Raw genomic sequence first — 14,226 nt, forward strand, 5'->3', positions numbered from 1 at the left:
GTCACTTTGTATTAATTTTTGAAAAGATAAAAGACGGGTACAAATTTGATCATGGTAAAATTATTTTACAACTTTATTTATAATCTGTATTTTTCCTAGTTTCAACTGTAAACTCATATTTTCCTAGTTCAATACTTTGGGATTTGGTAATTCTGGGTAATATATGTGGTATCCAGTTGGGAATGAGCAATTATAGAGATTGTGATTATGATTTATTAACAAATTTTACTAGGTTATTTGACTCATTGGTCTTCCGACTATAAAAAACCAACAACAAACTTAGGGATAGAATTCAAAAGATTCGTAAATTTCATTTTCTTGGGTAACAGCAAGGTGCCTAAGACAAAGCGAAACAGTAAATGCTAATGATATTCAACACATCTTTGCCTTAAGCAATTGATTCCCAACTTCACAAACTATAGCTATGAGGCCCTTCCGGTTCCTCTAGCGTTTCTAAATAACAAACAGCCTGTTTATAAAGGAGCTAAGACATCAATTAGTATAGAAAACTAAGCATAACTAATTACATCAGATGTTCTACAAAAGGGTAGGAAGAAAGTTCAACATTGTTTACATATTTGGAGATCTGTCAAATTGGCTATCACCCATTAAATCAAGAGTGAATGAGCTCTGGTATTAGCTTTGATAGAAAGGAGAGTTCATCCTTTGAAAATTGGGGCTTTGTGTTCACTTGCATCTTCCCTCCGTCTCCAAATAAGCTTTTTTCTTCTCCCTCCGTTGGTTGGGTTAAATTCGATACTGACTTAGTAATCTCCTTAATTAGGTTAACAATAACTCCCTCTACACCCATTAGATGTTGCATGTAAACAACCTCTGGCACCTAACTGCAAAAAATTAAGAAAAATGGCAATTGCACGGATAATCAACTAGAGGGAAATACAAGCAGAGCTTAAGAAACAACAAAAAGAGTTGGAAACTGTCTTTAACTTACTTCAGTTGGCCATATGTTATGAGGGAAAGCTTCGACTCTTCGATTCTTGCAACCGCTTCAGGACTTCTAAAGGTAGCTTTGACTTCGGATACAATTCCATGCAAGCCACTGGCCAGGCGGAGCTTAATAGCCTCATCCAACGAATTCCTTCTTATGTCCGTGTAAATTTCACATCCTCCATTAGTGAGGAAAAATACCTGCTCACGGCAGGGCCAAAGACTTTTAGAAGAAATCTTCAGAGCATTTCAGTTTTAACAAAAAAGAAACCTTTAGTTTGAAATGTTGTGATCCGACATAATTTCTCAGTAAAGATAAAATGCATGTCCTGCATTCTTATGCTATAATCTACTCATAATAGCACATACATTGCAAAAATGGTTGATTATTTATCACCATAGATTGCTGAAGATCAGCTTCCAATATAAAGCTAATGGCAATAGCAATAGGTAAGATGTAACAGTATTAGTGAAAAGAAAGTAATCTTACAGGGTATGTGCTCTATAATTTTCTAACCAACTGGGCTGCATCAGGTTGAAAGCTTGAAAACATGACTAGTCTGTCCTTTGCATTCTCAAACACCACCTGGTTCATGAAATTTAGAAAACTAGAAATTCTTTACTTATCCTTAATCTGAAAATCATAATGCAAAGATCAAACCTCCCCAGTCCCCACCAACTAAAGGCTGAAACAAGCATTACCTTCAGGATAGCTTGAAGTATACGTGAGAGTTCCTCTTCCTTATAAACAATCTGATCATCAAACTTCAATTCGATATTTAAACCCAAGGACTGATCAACATTCCGAAAAACCTCTTCCAATGTACACAGAGGAGCATCTTTTTCAACCTTCCATTCAAAGATCCTCCCATCTTTTGTTTTCCTGAAAATCGATTCCTCCTGAATTGCAATATAACAGCATAACAAAATGAGAGAAAATGAAATTGTTGTCAACACAAAATTGTCGTTCTAAAACATATTCAGTGAAAGGATAAATATCAATGGTGAGACCAGTTATCACCTTTCCAAGCTCTTTCTGGGGTCCATAGGAAAGAAATTCAGCTAAAGGAACCTCTGTAACTCCTTTCTCGACAATGACACCCTAAAATTAACACAAAAAAAAATCAATATAGTCTAAAAGAAATCATGGGAGATCAGTGGCTTTAGTTTTATGTAAAGCATGCAAATTATTAGAACAGAAGTGAAAATAGCTAACCTTGTCTTCATGGAGGATGAAATTGTCATGGTAAATGACTGGATAGTCATCTTTTGTCACTTACAACAAATAGGATTTTTTGTTTACAAGTTCCGTCTAAAGGTTCTTCGTTCATCCAATAGTTTAAAAAACCAATAATGGCAATTCAAAGAAAAAAAAAAAGGTAAACTGATCAGTGCCCTTCAAAATATTGAATGCAGATTATAATTAATTCAACAACGAACGTTGAAAGAGTGGAATGGAAGTATTAAAAAAGGGTGAATTAATTGATTAACCATAGCTAGCTGTCTCAATCGATTAATTCAAGAAGCTGGCTGAGACATCATGCTTTTAATATTCGACCAGTTAATCTGGGCCGAACATGAGGTCATGTCCATTGTGGGGGCAGCCCGGATCCAGTTGGATTCGGGTTGAAAGTAAGGGCCACAAGCAAAGGACCACATACATGTCTCCATCAGAACTGGTTACTAGGAAAAAAACAAATTGGCAGTTTCGAGGCGAATAGAGATAGAATTATTTTATCGTCTCGGCGGGGTTCACATGCACCCCCACCTCATCCGAATAAAATAACGTTGCCGTTTTCAAAAAAATAATAAACGACAGACTGGCAGGAAACCATCGGCAAATTTGTAAGAAACATAAACCCTGTTGGTTGTTGGTTAGTTACCTACAATTATGTTCTGTTTTGGATTGGACCCTTTGCCTTCTATGTAGCGAAAGAAAAAAGTTTGGTTAACGAAGACCAAAAAAAGATGACAGATAGTAGTCTCACCTGAATGTCAAATTCAATGAAATCGACAGGAAACTGAGCGGCTTCATTGAAAGAAAAATGTGAATTCTCTTTGATGGATTTCATTATGGGATCGGGGTGATTGCAACATGTTCATTCCGCTCCCTCTGTGACCCATCACCACAAACTTTGGAAATTTGTATGCGCATTTTTCATTATCATTGACACCTAAGTTTATGTATAAACCACAAATTAATCCCCATTAAAACAAGATTTTTTAACTCAAAAAGCATTGTTGCTGTTAAAATTAAAAAGGGGTTTCTTGAAGATTTCAAATTCAACAACTTTACCTGTGGAGAAACGAGTTGAACAGAGTGCTAATGCGGCATTCTCTGGGACTTGATCAAGATGAGGCACATCAGAGACATGAACAACTTTGAGAGCCATGTCTTTTCCAAAAAAAAAAAAAATTAAGGGCTAAGATTTGGAATTCAAGAAGATGGTCAGATAGGGATACTGATGGGGGGGTTGGAGCTGTTCCAGAAGATGACACGAGGAAACAGAGATGCTATGGTGGGTATTTAAAGTGGTTGGGGAAAGGAAAAAATATAGTTCTAACATATTGATCTCTGCGGAAGCAAGAATATTCCACTTGCTTTTATTTTTTTTTGCAAGGAAGAGTGTTGGAAACTTAAGATGGAATTCCGTGGATAGAAGAAAGGAGGAAAAAATCACGGCCTTTAACCTTTTTACAAGTAGCTTCCTTTTTTCAAGGTTTCTTTTGCTCTAATTTTGATTAACATATTACTTATTATATTTTCAATTGATTAACAACATATTGTTTAGGGATGGGTACATGAATTTGGGTTTTCTAGTTCATAGCTTGACGTATTGAAACGCAGCGAATATGCCCCCTTTGCCCATCGGTAACCTTATCCGTATTATGTGTAGGCTTTATGGGACAAATCTCATCACATGAATTTGATCTTTTGACATTTGTTTTAGAGGCATTCTTTTTTGTTTTGATTAAGTAGCAATTTTTTATTTTCTTTCTCTCTTTTAAAAAAGTTAGGGTTGCAACAATTTCACATTCAGTTATCCACATTAAGAGAGCTCCTTATTAAAGATGTTATTCGTGTCCTAGGTCTAGACTAGTTCCATTGTAAGCGTTCTTACTTCCTTTTATTAAATATATATAAAGACAATTTATATGTCACAGAAATTTAAATTCAACTTCGTATGGCCTTAAACTCTTAAAATAAAGCCTTAAGTAAGCCTTAAAACTAATAAAAGCGAAAGTTAAAGAAAAAAAAAAGAAGAGAAAGAGTTATTTAGAGAAATGAAATGTTTTGTTATTTCTTTGATGTGTGTTACAAATGAGGAGAAGGGACCTATTTATAAACTAATGGCTCTCTTGTTAGATAAAATTAGATTACAAGATAGGATAAAATAAAGAAATAATGATAAGGGATTTAATTTGAAGAGATAATATTCAAATTAAATCCAAATCCTAATCTAATTTAGTAAATCTACATCATAACTTCGATATACATTAGCAAATCCAAGAGTTGAAATCAAATTAGACACTCTTAAGAGTGTGTGGACATTTCTACCCTTATGTTGCAGACTGGGCCTTCTGATTGGTTTGTTGGTCTAGTTGACCTACTGGTTTATTTCGACTATTTGGCCTACCTGTTGGGCCTGGGCTGGTCTTAACTTTTGGGCTGTCACATTCTCCCCCACTCAATTCTGCAACACCCTTGTTGCCTCATGGAAAAGCTCCACCTTGTCTTGGAACTACCATAGGTTCTCTGCTGACTCCCAACTTGTCTCATTCTCTAACAACCCCTTTCATTTCACTAAATATTAGTGCCCCGGTCTATAATTATTTTGCCTTAGCACTCTATGCGCCAACACTTGCTCTACTTCTCGCTCATACGTTGCCTTGAGTCCTATCAGTGCTCTATGGCTTACTTTTCTTCTAGGATTATGTTCATCTGTATGGTAGGGCCTCAACATATTGACATGGTAAACTGGAGTACCTTTGACTTGGGTGGTAACTCTAACTTGTGTGCCACCTTTCTAACCTTTTTTAATACTCGATAAGGTCCCTAATACCGTCGAAATAGTCCTTTATGGAGACCCTTATTTTTTAGCACCAAGTGAAGTTTTACCATCATAATGTCACCTGCCTTGAAATATACATCTCTTCGAAACCGATCAACCCATTTTTTCATCTTCTTGGTGGCTTTATGTAGACAGGCTCCAGCTAAGTCTAGTTGTTCTTGCCAAGCTTAAGCATGTTTGTAGGTTGCAGGAGTTAGACTAATGTAGCCAATTGCTATGGTACTCAGCGTCAGAAGTTGTTGCCCTGTCACCAACTCGAAAGGGCTTTGTCTAGTTGCCTCACTCCACTGTAAGTTATGGGAGAATTGTGCGGCATCTATCTACCTTGGCCAATCAGTTTGCATGCTACGTGCAAAATGGTGTAAGTACATTTCTAACAGGGCATTCCCTTTTTCGATTTGCCTATCTGTTTGATGGTGGAGGCTTTTAGAAAATTTCAACTTGGACCTCATCATTCTGAAGAGTTCAATCCAAAATCTCCAAATGAATTGTCCATCCTTGCCACTTATAATGGTCAGTGGGGCACGTCAGTTTTTAACTACATAGCTCATAAATAGTCTCGCTGCCTCCTCGGTCAAGTATTCACGACTGGTAAGGATGAAAATAGCATATTTGGAGAAGCAGTTTACCACGACCATAATGCACCCCAATCCACTTTCCTTTGGCACTCCCATGATGGAGTTCATACTTACGCTCTCTAATGGGCAACTAGGTACAAGTAATGGCTGGAGTAATCCTACAACCTTCTTTTGCTCCATTTTGTTTTGTTGGCATATCAGACAAGTGCGTACATAACTCTCCACATCTTCTCTTATGTCTAGCCAATGGTAGCTTTTCTCTACCAATGACAAGGTATGGTGCATCCCAGGGTGTCCAGCCCAACTCAAATCATGGCAATCCTCCAAGTTGCAAGCTCATATAACCTTGACCCCTTGGTGTAGAGAAGACCATCTTGGACCCAAAATTGTCTGGTTTTCCCATCTTTGTAGTACTCCATCAATGATTGCGCTATAGTATCATGTGGTAATTTTGAGATCTCAACCCCTATAGGCTCATAACTACGCATAGATGCAATAACACTAGCTAGGGGTAGTTTCGTTATTTTCTCTAAAAAGCTCTCAAAATAAGGTTTTATGATATTTTAAGGTCTAAATAGGCACAAGACTGAATAAATAATGTGTAATGATGAAAACACAAAGAAACTAGAAGTTTTAATAATTTTCACCACAGTGGCAAAATGGTCATTTTTCACCTCGGGTCAAAATTTTTAAGTTTCGTAAACCCGAGCATGTCTAGACCATTATGGACTTGTTTTAGTATCAAAACAGTAAAAAGATTGCACCAAGGATTGAAGGAGAACAAGTTAATGTGCTAAGGGCATTTTCGTAATTTCAAGTGGAATGGATAAGCTTAAGCTATAAATATCTTTTTCTTCTAGCAGCTTCTTCATTCTCCAACAGCTTCTTCTCCTTCTTCTTCTTCTTCCATCTCACGTTGCTTCCATCCTCAATGGAAGCTTGATATGAAACTTTCACAACTTTTTCTTTCTAGCTCTAATTTTCATATCTTTGTGCCCTTTTGACTAGAACCCTTGTGCTCTTTCACTCTCTCACTTTAAAACCCTCAAAAAGTCCTTGTTCAGCACTTTCTCTCACTAGTTGGAGGTTTAGATAGAGAAAAAGAGATTTTCCACAATTGTTTGAAAGCTATTGGAAGAGAATTCAACTACAAAGAAACCCTAAGGTAAGTGATGAACTAGGCTTGGTTTTAAGTTGTTGATAACGACTAGTAATTGGGATTATGAGCTGTTTTATTGTTGAGTTGTTTATTCATTTTTTGTGTGATTAGAGTAGTGCAAGGAATAGCCATTTGATACAGTTGGAAGCCAATTAGGAATGACTAGAAGAATTTGAATTAGAAACTAGCTTTTGGAGTGATATTAATGTAAATTGGATTGGTTGTGATGTTGTGTGTGTATAGGTTCCAACAAGGCCTCACTTGCCCATTTGAATCATTAGTGGAGGTTAGAGTCGATTAGAGGTTCAGCAATACCGATGAGTGAACTGCATTTCAAAATCATTTTGGGAATATGACTGTTTTGTACAAAGCATTTGAATGATTTTATACAACTTTTTCTTAAAACAAGTGCCTTGGGAACAAGCTTTTGCTAAATGGTTTTATGTTGTGATATGTGGTTATTATGGATTCATGCACTATTGCATTTTGATGATTTATATATATATATATATATATATATATATATATATATGTTGTGCATGATAATTGATATTATGTATGATGATTATAACCGTGTGTGTGCACGATGTGGGGGAATGCTCATGCCGGTGATAATGGTGGTGTGGGAGATGGATGATGATAGTGCCCGTGTGCACGATGTGGGGGGATGCACACGATGGCACCAGCTATGTACACGATGTGGGGGGATGCACATGAGCCGGGTGTGATTATGATGATATTGATGTTTATCTATGTATTTATGCATATCTATGCTTATGAAATGAAAGTTCATGAATATGATATATGATTGAAATGCATGTGAAATTTGGCATGATGAATCTTGGAAAATTCCCATTTTCTTGCAAATTGATCTTTATTGCAGCACCAAATGGATTTTTTGTGCAAAGGAGGTCCCTTTTTCACTTAGGTGCCTTGCTTCTCGTTGCAGCGAGAAACATTCTGTTTTGGCAGCAGAAAACTCGCTGCAGCGAAAATTAATCTCGCTGCAGCGAGAAACTCTCGGGTTCTGGTGCAGTTTTTTCAATTTGATAAAGATTTTGACCATGTTACTATTCGAATTTGGAAAAGTAGTAAACATAAAAGTTGTAGTCCTGCCTCTTATCTTTCTAATGGTTAAAAAATTAGATCAATTGAATTTTTTTAGTGAGAGATATGCCAAAAAAACTGAAATACATGCAAACTAATACTGTTTCTCGCTACAGCGAGAATGAACTTCGCTACAGCGATAAGCATTCTGTCCTGTATGCTACCCTATTCGATTTTTGACATATTTTTCACCCATTTAACTTCGTGGATTGATCATGGGTTGTTGCAACACTATGAGGTTATTAATTAAAGTTTGAAATGAGGGGTTTTTAGTAAGAAATTAAATCAATTGCATTATTTTTGAAACAAGTGCATCATGATTTCCAAATTATTCCTATTGATTGCTTGTTCCCTTCTTATGTTCACTCACTGAGTTTCGTACTCATGTTTTTAAAATTCATGTTTTCATATTTGGAGGCAGTTGGGACCTAGATTGAGTTGCACACATATGCTTCGTCTTCTTGGTAGGTACTATGGCATCTTAGTAGCTGTATTTTCACCTAGAGTCACTCTACTGATGGTCTCGAGTCTATTACTTGTGAACATGCATATGTAATGTAAACTACTAAGTGTCATGTTATAAATGAAGTATGTATATGTTGGATTGATGATGACAGTACTTTGATATAATATAAAAATGAATATTAAATTGTTATAAAATGTTATTGGAACATTTACTTTTGAGAGTTGCAACACTTCATTTTAAAGATGATGGATGGGAATGATAATCAGAATTGCATAAGGAGGCTTGCTTGGGCTTAGTGGGCTATGCCTATTGGGCCCATGTGTCGGTCATGGCCCGGGAATTTGGGCTGTGACAATAGTCCCTCCTTAATGCACGGCACAAGCGCCCCCTGCGCTTCACTTGCAGCTTCTAATGTGGCCTTTTTATTAAGTGCGTCTGCCATTAAATTTGTCTTACTAGGCTTGTACTCTAATCGGTAGTCAAAATTTGCTAAAAAATCTTGCCAATGAGCTTGTTTGGAACTAAGCTTTTTATGGTTTTGAAAGTATAACATCGCCATATTGTCTGTCATTACCACGAACGAAGCCCCAAGTAGGTAATGTCTCCATGTGAGAAGGCAATGCACTACTGTGGTAATCTTTTTCTCTTGTACGATGTACCTTTGTTCGGTCTCATTGAGCTTGCTACTCTTTAAAGCCACTGGATGCCCCTCTTACATCAACACTCCTCTAATGGTAAAGTCTGATGCATCAGTGTGGACCTCTTATAGTTTTGTGTGATCCGGCAATGCTAACACTAGCTCCTCACACATTACCTTTTCCACTTTCTCGAAGGCATGCTAGCTCATTGTATTCCACTCCCATGCCTTTCCCTTCCTCAGCATGTCAGTTAGTGGTGCCGTGATAGAAGAATAACCTTTGACAAATCTCTAATAATAATTAGCAAGGCCTAAAAATGATCGAAGATTAGTTACCCTAGTGGGAGGTTCCTAGTTAAGCATGGCCTTCACTTTGTTTGGGTCCATCTGAATGCGTCCACCACCATCAATATGTCTAAAGAAAGGTACTTCTTGGAGGGTAAAGTTGCACTTCTCATTCTTCACAAATAATTCATTCTTCTCTAATGCCTTTATCATTTTTTTTAGATGTACGACATGTTCCTCTAGTGTTTTACTGTAAATGATAATATCGTCCAAGTATACAACCACAAACTTATCAAGGAAAGGTTGTAATACCTTGTTCTTGAGGGTGCAAAACATGGCTGGAGTAGTAGCGAGTCCAAATGGCATGATGAGGAACTCATAAGTGTTGGTCCCTATAATATGTGCTAGAGGGGGGGTGAATAGCACAATTTGGCTTTTAACAATATTGGAAACTAATTTTCAAAACTTAAGAAAATAAAAATAGAGTATAAGATGCACAACAATTTAGAGTGGCTCGGTCCAAGACCTACATCCATTACCTTGATTATCCAACCAAGGATTTTTCCACAAATTCACTAAACACCGTTGAAATTCACAAGCTTTCACCAAGCTTTACAATGGCTTTTACCAGGCTCAGCCAAAACCTTTTACACTAGTTTTTCATGGGCTTAACTAAAACCCCAAGGTGGTTTTTCAAGGCTCAACCACAACCTAAAACAATCAAGCTATCCCAAGCTTGAATAACCCCTTAGAGTGACTTCCTCACTCTAAGAATACAAGAAAAGTAGTAAAAGAAGGTACATATGATCACTGATTGATCTGAGTGGTACAAGATTGAGTGCTAAATACAAATGCAAAAAGTAGGCGTTTAAGTGCAGACAAGTGCAGTGAAGCTTTTCTGGTTTTTCTACTTTCTATAGCTCAAATATCATTCAAGGCTTCAAAAAACTTGTTTCTCATTATTGGAAGACCCTTTTATACTTGGAGATGCAACTCTGATGGCAGTTTGACAATTTATAGCCGTTGGAAACAATTGAGGATAAGTTCTAGCCGTTAATCTGTCTTGTAGTGCTTTAGTTCAAATTGCAGACATAGAGCTCTTAGTCGACTGACTTAGTAGACTAAGTTGATTCTGTTTTTGGTTTGTAGATCTTGGCAGAGTACTTAGTCGACTGACTTGGTTGACTAAGTTGGTTTTGTTTCTCAAACTCTTCAGCCTGCCATTTCTCTAATTTGAAACTTGGTCAACCAATATTCTTCCTTATTTCACCAATAGGCTTCCTCCTTGTTAGATAGTTATATCTTGTCATTTTTATCCTTCTTTTTCTTTTGATATACTCTTTGAGGAGTTAAATGATTAATTTCATATATTAATTTTCCTGCACACTCAAGTAAAGATATTAAACACAAATGAATAGAAATGTTTTATTGTCATCAAAAACTAATGGAGCCAACAATATCCCCATTTTTTATGATGACAAAACATTCCTTAATTGATAGCATGAATGTGATATTGACAACAATATCCCCCATATTTGACTCGTCGTTTATTTGACTTGATTCGCATAAATGCTATTAAAGCTTTCACTTTCCAAATTCTTTGTTGAGCATGGACTCTTTTTAATAAGTGATTTTTTTCCATGTGGGGTTTACATGAGGGGTTTAATAAGAACTCAAATAAATTGCATTGTTTTGAAAAATGAATGCATTATAATTTCGTTAAACATTCCTTATGATATGCTTGTTCCCTTCTTGTTCACTCACTGGGTTTATACTCACCGTTTTCAACTTCCTGTTTTCATATCACGAGGCAGCTGGTAACTAGGTCGAAGTGTCTTCGTTTATTCGACCCTTGCTAGGTGTCTCAGCATTCAGTAGCTGTACATTCGTCTGAGTCTCTCCGCTGGAAGTCGAGAATTCTTTTTTTATGTATAGACAAACCTAATGTAAATTATTAAGATACATGTTGTAGACAATGTATATACACTTCTTTGGTATGCCAGTATGAGATGGCAATGTTTAATATTATTTTGATCCTAAGTTATGAAATGTGACTTAGCAGTTTATGATGGAATGATGAACATGTCAGATTAGTAGGCTTGCTTGGGCTTAGTGGACTACGTCCATTGGGCCCATGCACCGATCATGGCCCGAAATTTGGGTCGTGACACTTTCCATTCCTGTTCTTTCCTCTATTGGCCTTTTCCCTTTCTTCTTCTCTAATATCTCTTTACCTTGAGATGTTTTAGCCATTTTGGTTCTAGAAATTTTTGAGGGTTTAAGTCGGTTTCAGAGGCAAATAGGAAGATTTAGGTTTTTGTTTTTAGAGCAATGGGTTTCAGGGGAGAGGAAAGAAGAGGTAGTCAGCAGTTATTACTCAGAAAAACTGCTCACCTTCCTTTAAGTACTGCCCTACTTTTATTTCTTCATAATTTTAAATTTCCCTCTAAAAGTTTGGTTATTTACCTTTGGCAGTATTTCTTCATTCTTTTTGCACCCGGTAAACTCAAATTTTTACCACATTTTACTCTTCTTTCTCTAAACTCACTGAGTCTCATTATTTAAAACTGTTAGACCACTCTTAGTTGACTAAGAAATCCTTAGTCGATTGAATGTATTCTATTTTCTATGTGAGAGCCAAAGGTTTTCTTACAATTCCTTCACACTAATCATCCCTAAATTTCTTCTAATCTCACAGAATCTATCTTTATTCAGAGGTTTGGTAAAAATGTATGCTAATTTATGTAAAGTATTCACAAATTCTATCTTAATGTCATTTTTCACTACATGGTCTCTAATAAAATGGTGTTTAATTTCAATGTGCTTTATCCTAGAGTGCTGCACAGAGTTTTTCGATATATTGATTGCACTTGTGTTATCATAGTATATTGGTACATTATACATAATTATTCCATAGTCTTTTAATTGTTGCTTGATCTAAAGAATTTGTGCACAGCAACTTCCTAATGATACATATTCAGCCTTTGCTGTAGATAGTACTACTGAATTTTGCTTCTTGCTGGACCAAGATACAAGCATGCTTCCTAAAAATTAACATGTTCCACTAGTGCTTTTCCTATCAGTTCTACTACCAGCAAAGTCAGCATTTGAATACCCAACTAAGCTAAGAGTTAAGTCTCTAGAGTACCATATTCCTAGTCCTTGAGTGTCTATGAGGTATCTAAAAATTCTCTTAACAGCTGTTAGGTGTGTTTCTTTAGGCTATGACTGAAATCTAGCTCACAAGCACACACTAAACTGAATATTTGGTCTACTTGTTATTAAGTAGAGAAAAGAGTCGATCATACCTCTATAGAGCTTTTGATCTACATCCTTACCTTTTTCATCTCAATCGAGTTTGGTGGATGGACTCATTGGTGTGGAAATTGATTTCAGCTTTAGCATATCAAATTTCTTGAGCATATCATGAGTGTATCTTTCTTGGTTGATGAAGATTCTTTCCTCACTTTGTTTGATTTGAAAACCAAGGAAGTACTTCAACTCTCCTATCATGCTCATTTCAAATTCACCTTGCATTTCCTTAGCAAAGTTCTTGCATAAAGCCTCAATAGTTGCACCAAATACAATGTCATCCACATATATTTGCACAACAATTAAATCACTTAGATACCTTTTTATGAACAATGAAGTATCGATGCTGCCTCTATCATACCCTTTTTCAACTAGAAATTTAAAAGCCTCTTATACCAAGCTCTAGGAGCTTATTTAAATCCATACATGGCTTTATGAAGTTTGAAAACATGATCAAATTTTTCAAAGTCTTCAAAACTAGGTGGTTGTTCTACATATACTTCCTCTTGAATTAATCCATTTAAGAATGCACTTTTTACATCCATTTGGAACAATTTAAAATTCATGAAACATGCAAAAGCTAGCAACAACCTTATGGCTTCAATCTTAGCAACCAGAGCAAAGGTTTCATCATAATTTATTCCTTTTTCTTGGTTGTATCCTTTTGCTACAAACCTAGCTTTATTTCTAACTACATTTCCTTGCTCATCTACCTTATTTCTAAATACCCATTTTGTACCAATAATAGGGTGATTTGAAGGTTTAGGTACCAATGACCATACACGACTCCTTGTGAATTGATCAAGTTCTTCTTGCAAGGCCATTATCCAACTTTCCTCTTTTTCAACTTCTTCAAAGCTTTTAGGTTCAATTTGAGATATAAAAGCTGAAAACACACAAGTTTCTCTAGTTGCTTTCCTAGTTTTAAATCCTTATGAAATGTCACCTATTATTTGGTTTTATGGGTGATCTCTTACAAATCTCCAACTCCTTGGAAGATCATCATGCTGATTTTCTGCTCTTTGCAGATTTTCTAGAGGTGGAGTTTCATTTTCTCTTCTAGGTGAGCTTTCTTCATGATTTTTTTTGTTCTCTAAGCTCATTTCCTCCATTTGTTTTTCTAGGATTTCTACATCGTCATCATCATCATGAACTTCTTTTTGTAAAGCATTTGACTCATCAAAAACTACATGAATTGATTCTTCAACGGTTAAGGTCCTTTTGTTAAAAACCCTATAGGCCTTTGAATTTAATGCATATCCTAAAAATATTGCTTCATTACTCTTTACATCAAACTTCCCTAAGGGTTGTTTTCCATTGTTCAATACAAAGCATTTATAGCTAAACTCCTAAGGTGAGAAATACTTGGCTTCCTACCTTTATAAAGTTCATATGGTGTCTTTGAAATCAAGAGTCTTATTGAGACTCTATTAAGAATATAAGCTGTTGTATTTACTGCCTCAGCCCAAAGATATTTAGGTAGGTTGCTTTCATATAACATAGTCCTAGCCATTTCTTTCAAGGTTCGATTTTTCCTCTCTACAACTCCATTTTGCTGGGGCGTTCTAGGTGCAGAAAAATTGTGATCCAACCACTTTTTATTGCAAAATTTTTCAAACTCATCATTTTCAAATTCTCTTCCATGATCGCTTCTTATGCTA

General features: G+C 36.2%; 1 pseudogene across 1 annotated transcript; it reads right to left on the bottom strand.

Annotated features, from left to right (window-relative positions):
* Positions 1-894: 894 nt before the first annotated feature.
* Positions 895-3,108, bottom strand: LOC18608897 (glycerophosphodiester phosphodiesterase GDPD3-like; annotated as a pseudogene). Its single transcript, XR_016024678.1, has 7 exons — positions 2,937-3,108; position 2,861; positions 2,165-2,223; positions 1,970-2,050; positions 1,651-1,848; positions 1,439-1,534; positions 895-1,149 (listed from the first exon to the last, which is right to left on the bottom strand). The product of XR_016024678.1 is annotated as a glycerophosphodiester phosphodiesterase GDPD3-like (transcript).
* Between the last annotated feature and the right edge of the window lie 11,118 nt (positions 3,109-14,226).

The sequence above is a fragment of the Theobroma cacao genome, chromosome 2 (genome assembly GCF_053813885.1).
Source record: "Theobroma cacao isolate CCN51 chromosome 2, ASM5381388v1, whole genome shotgun sequence".
NCBI lineage: Eukaryota > Viridiplantae > Streptophyta > Magnoliopsida > Malvales > Malvaceae > Theobroma > Theobroma cacao.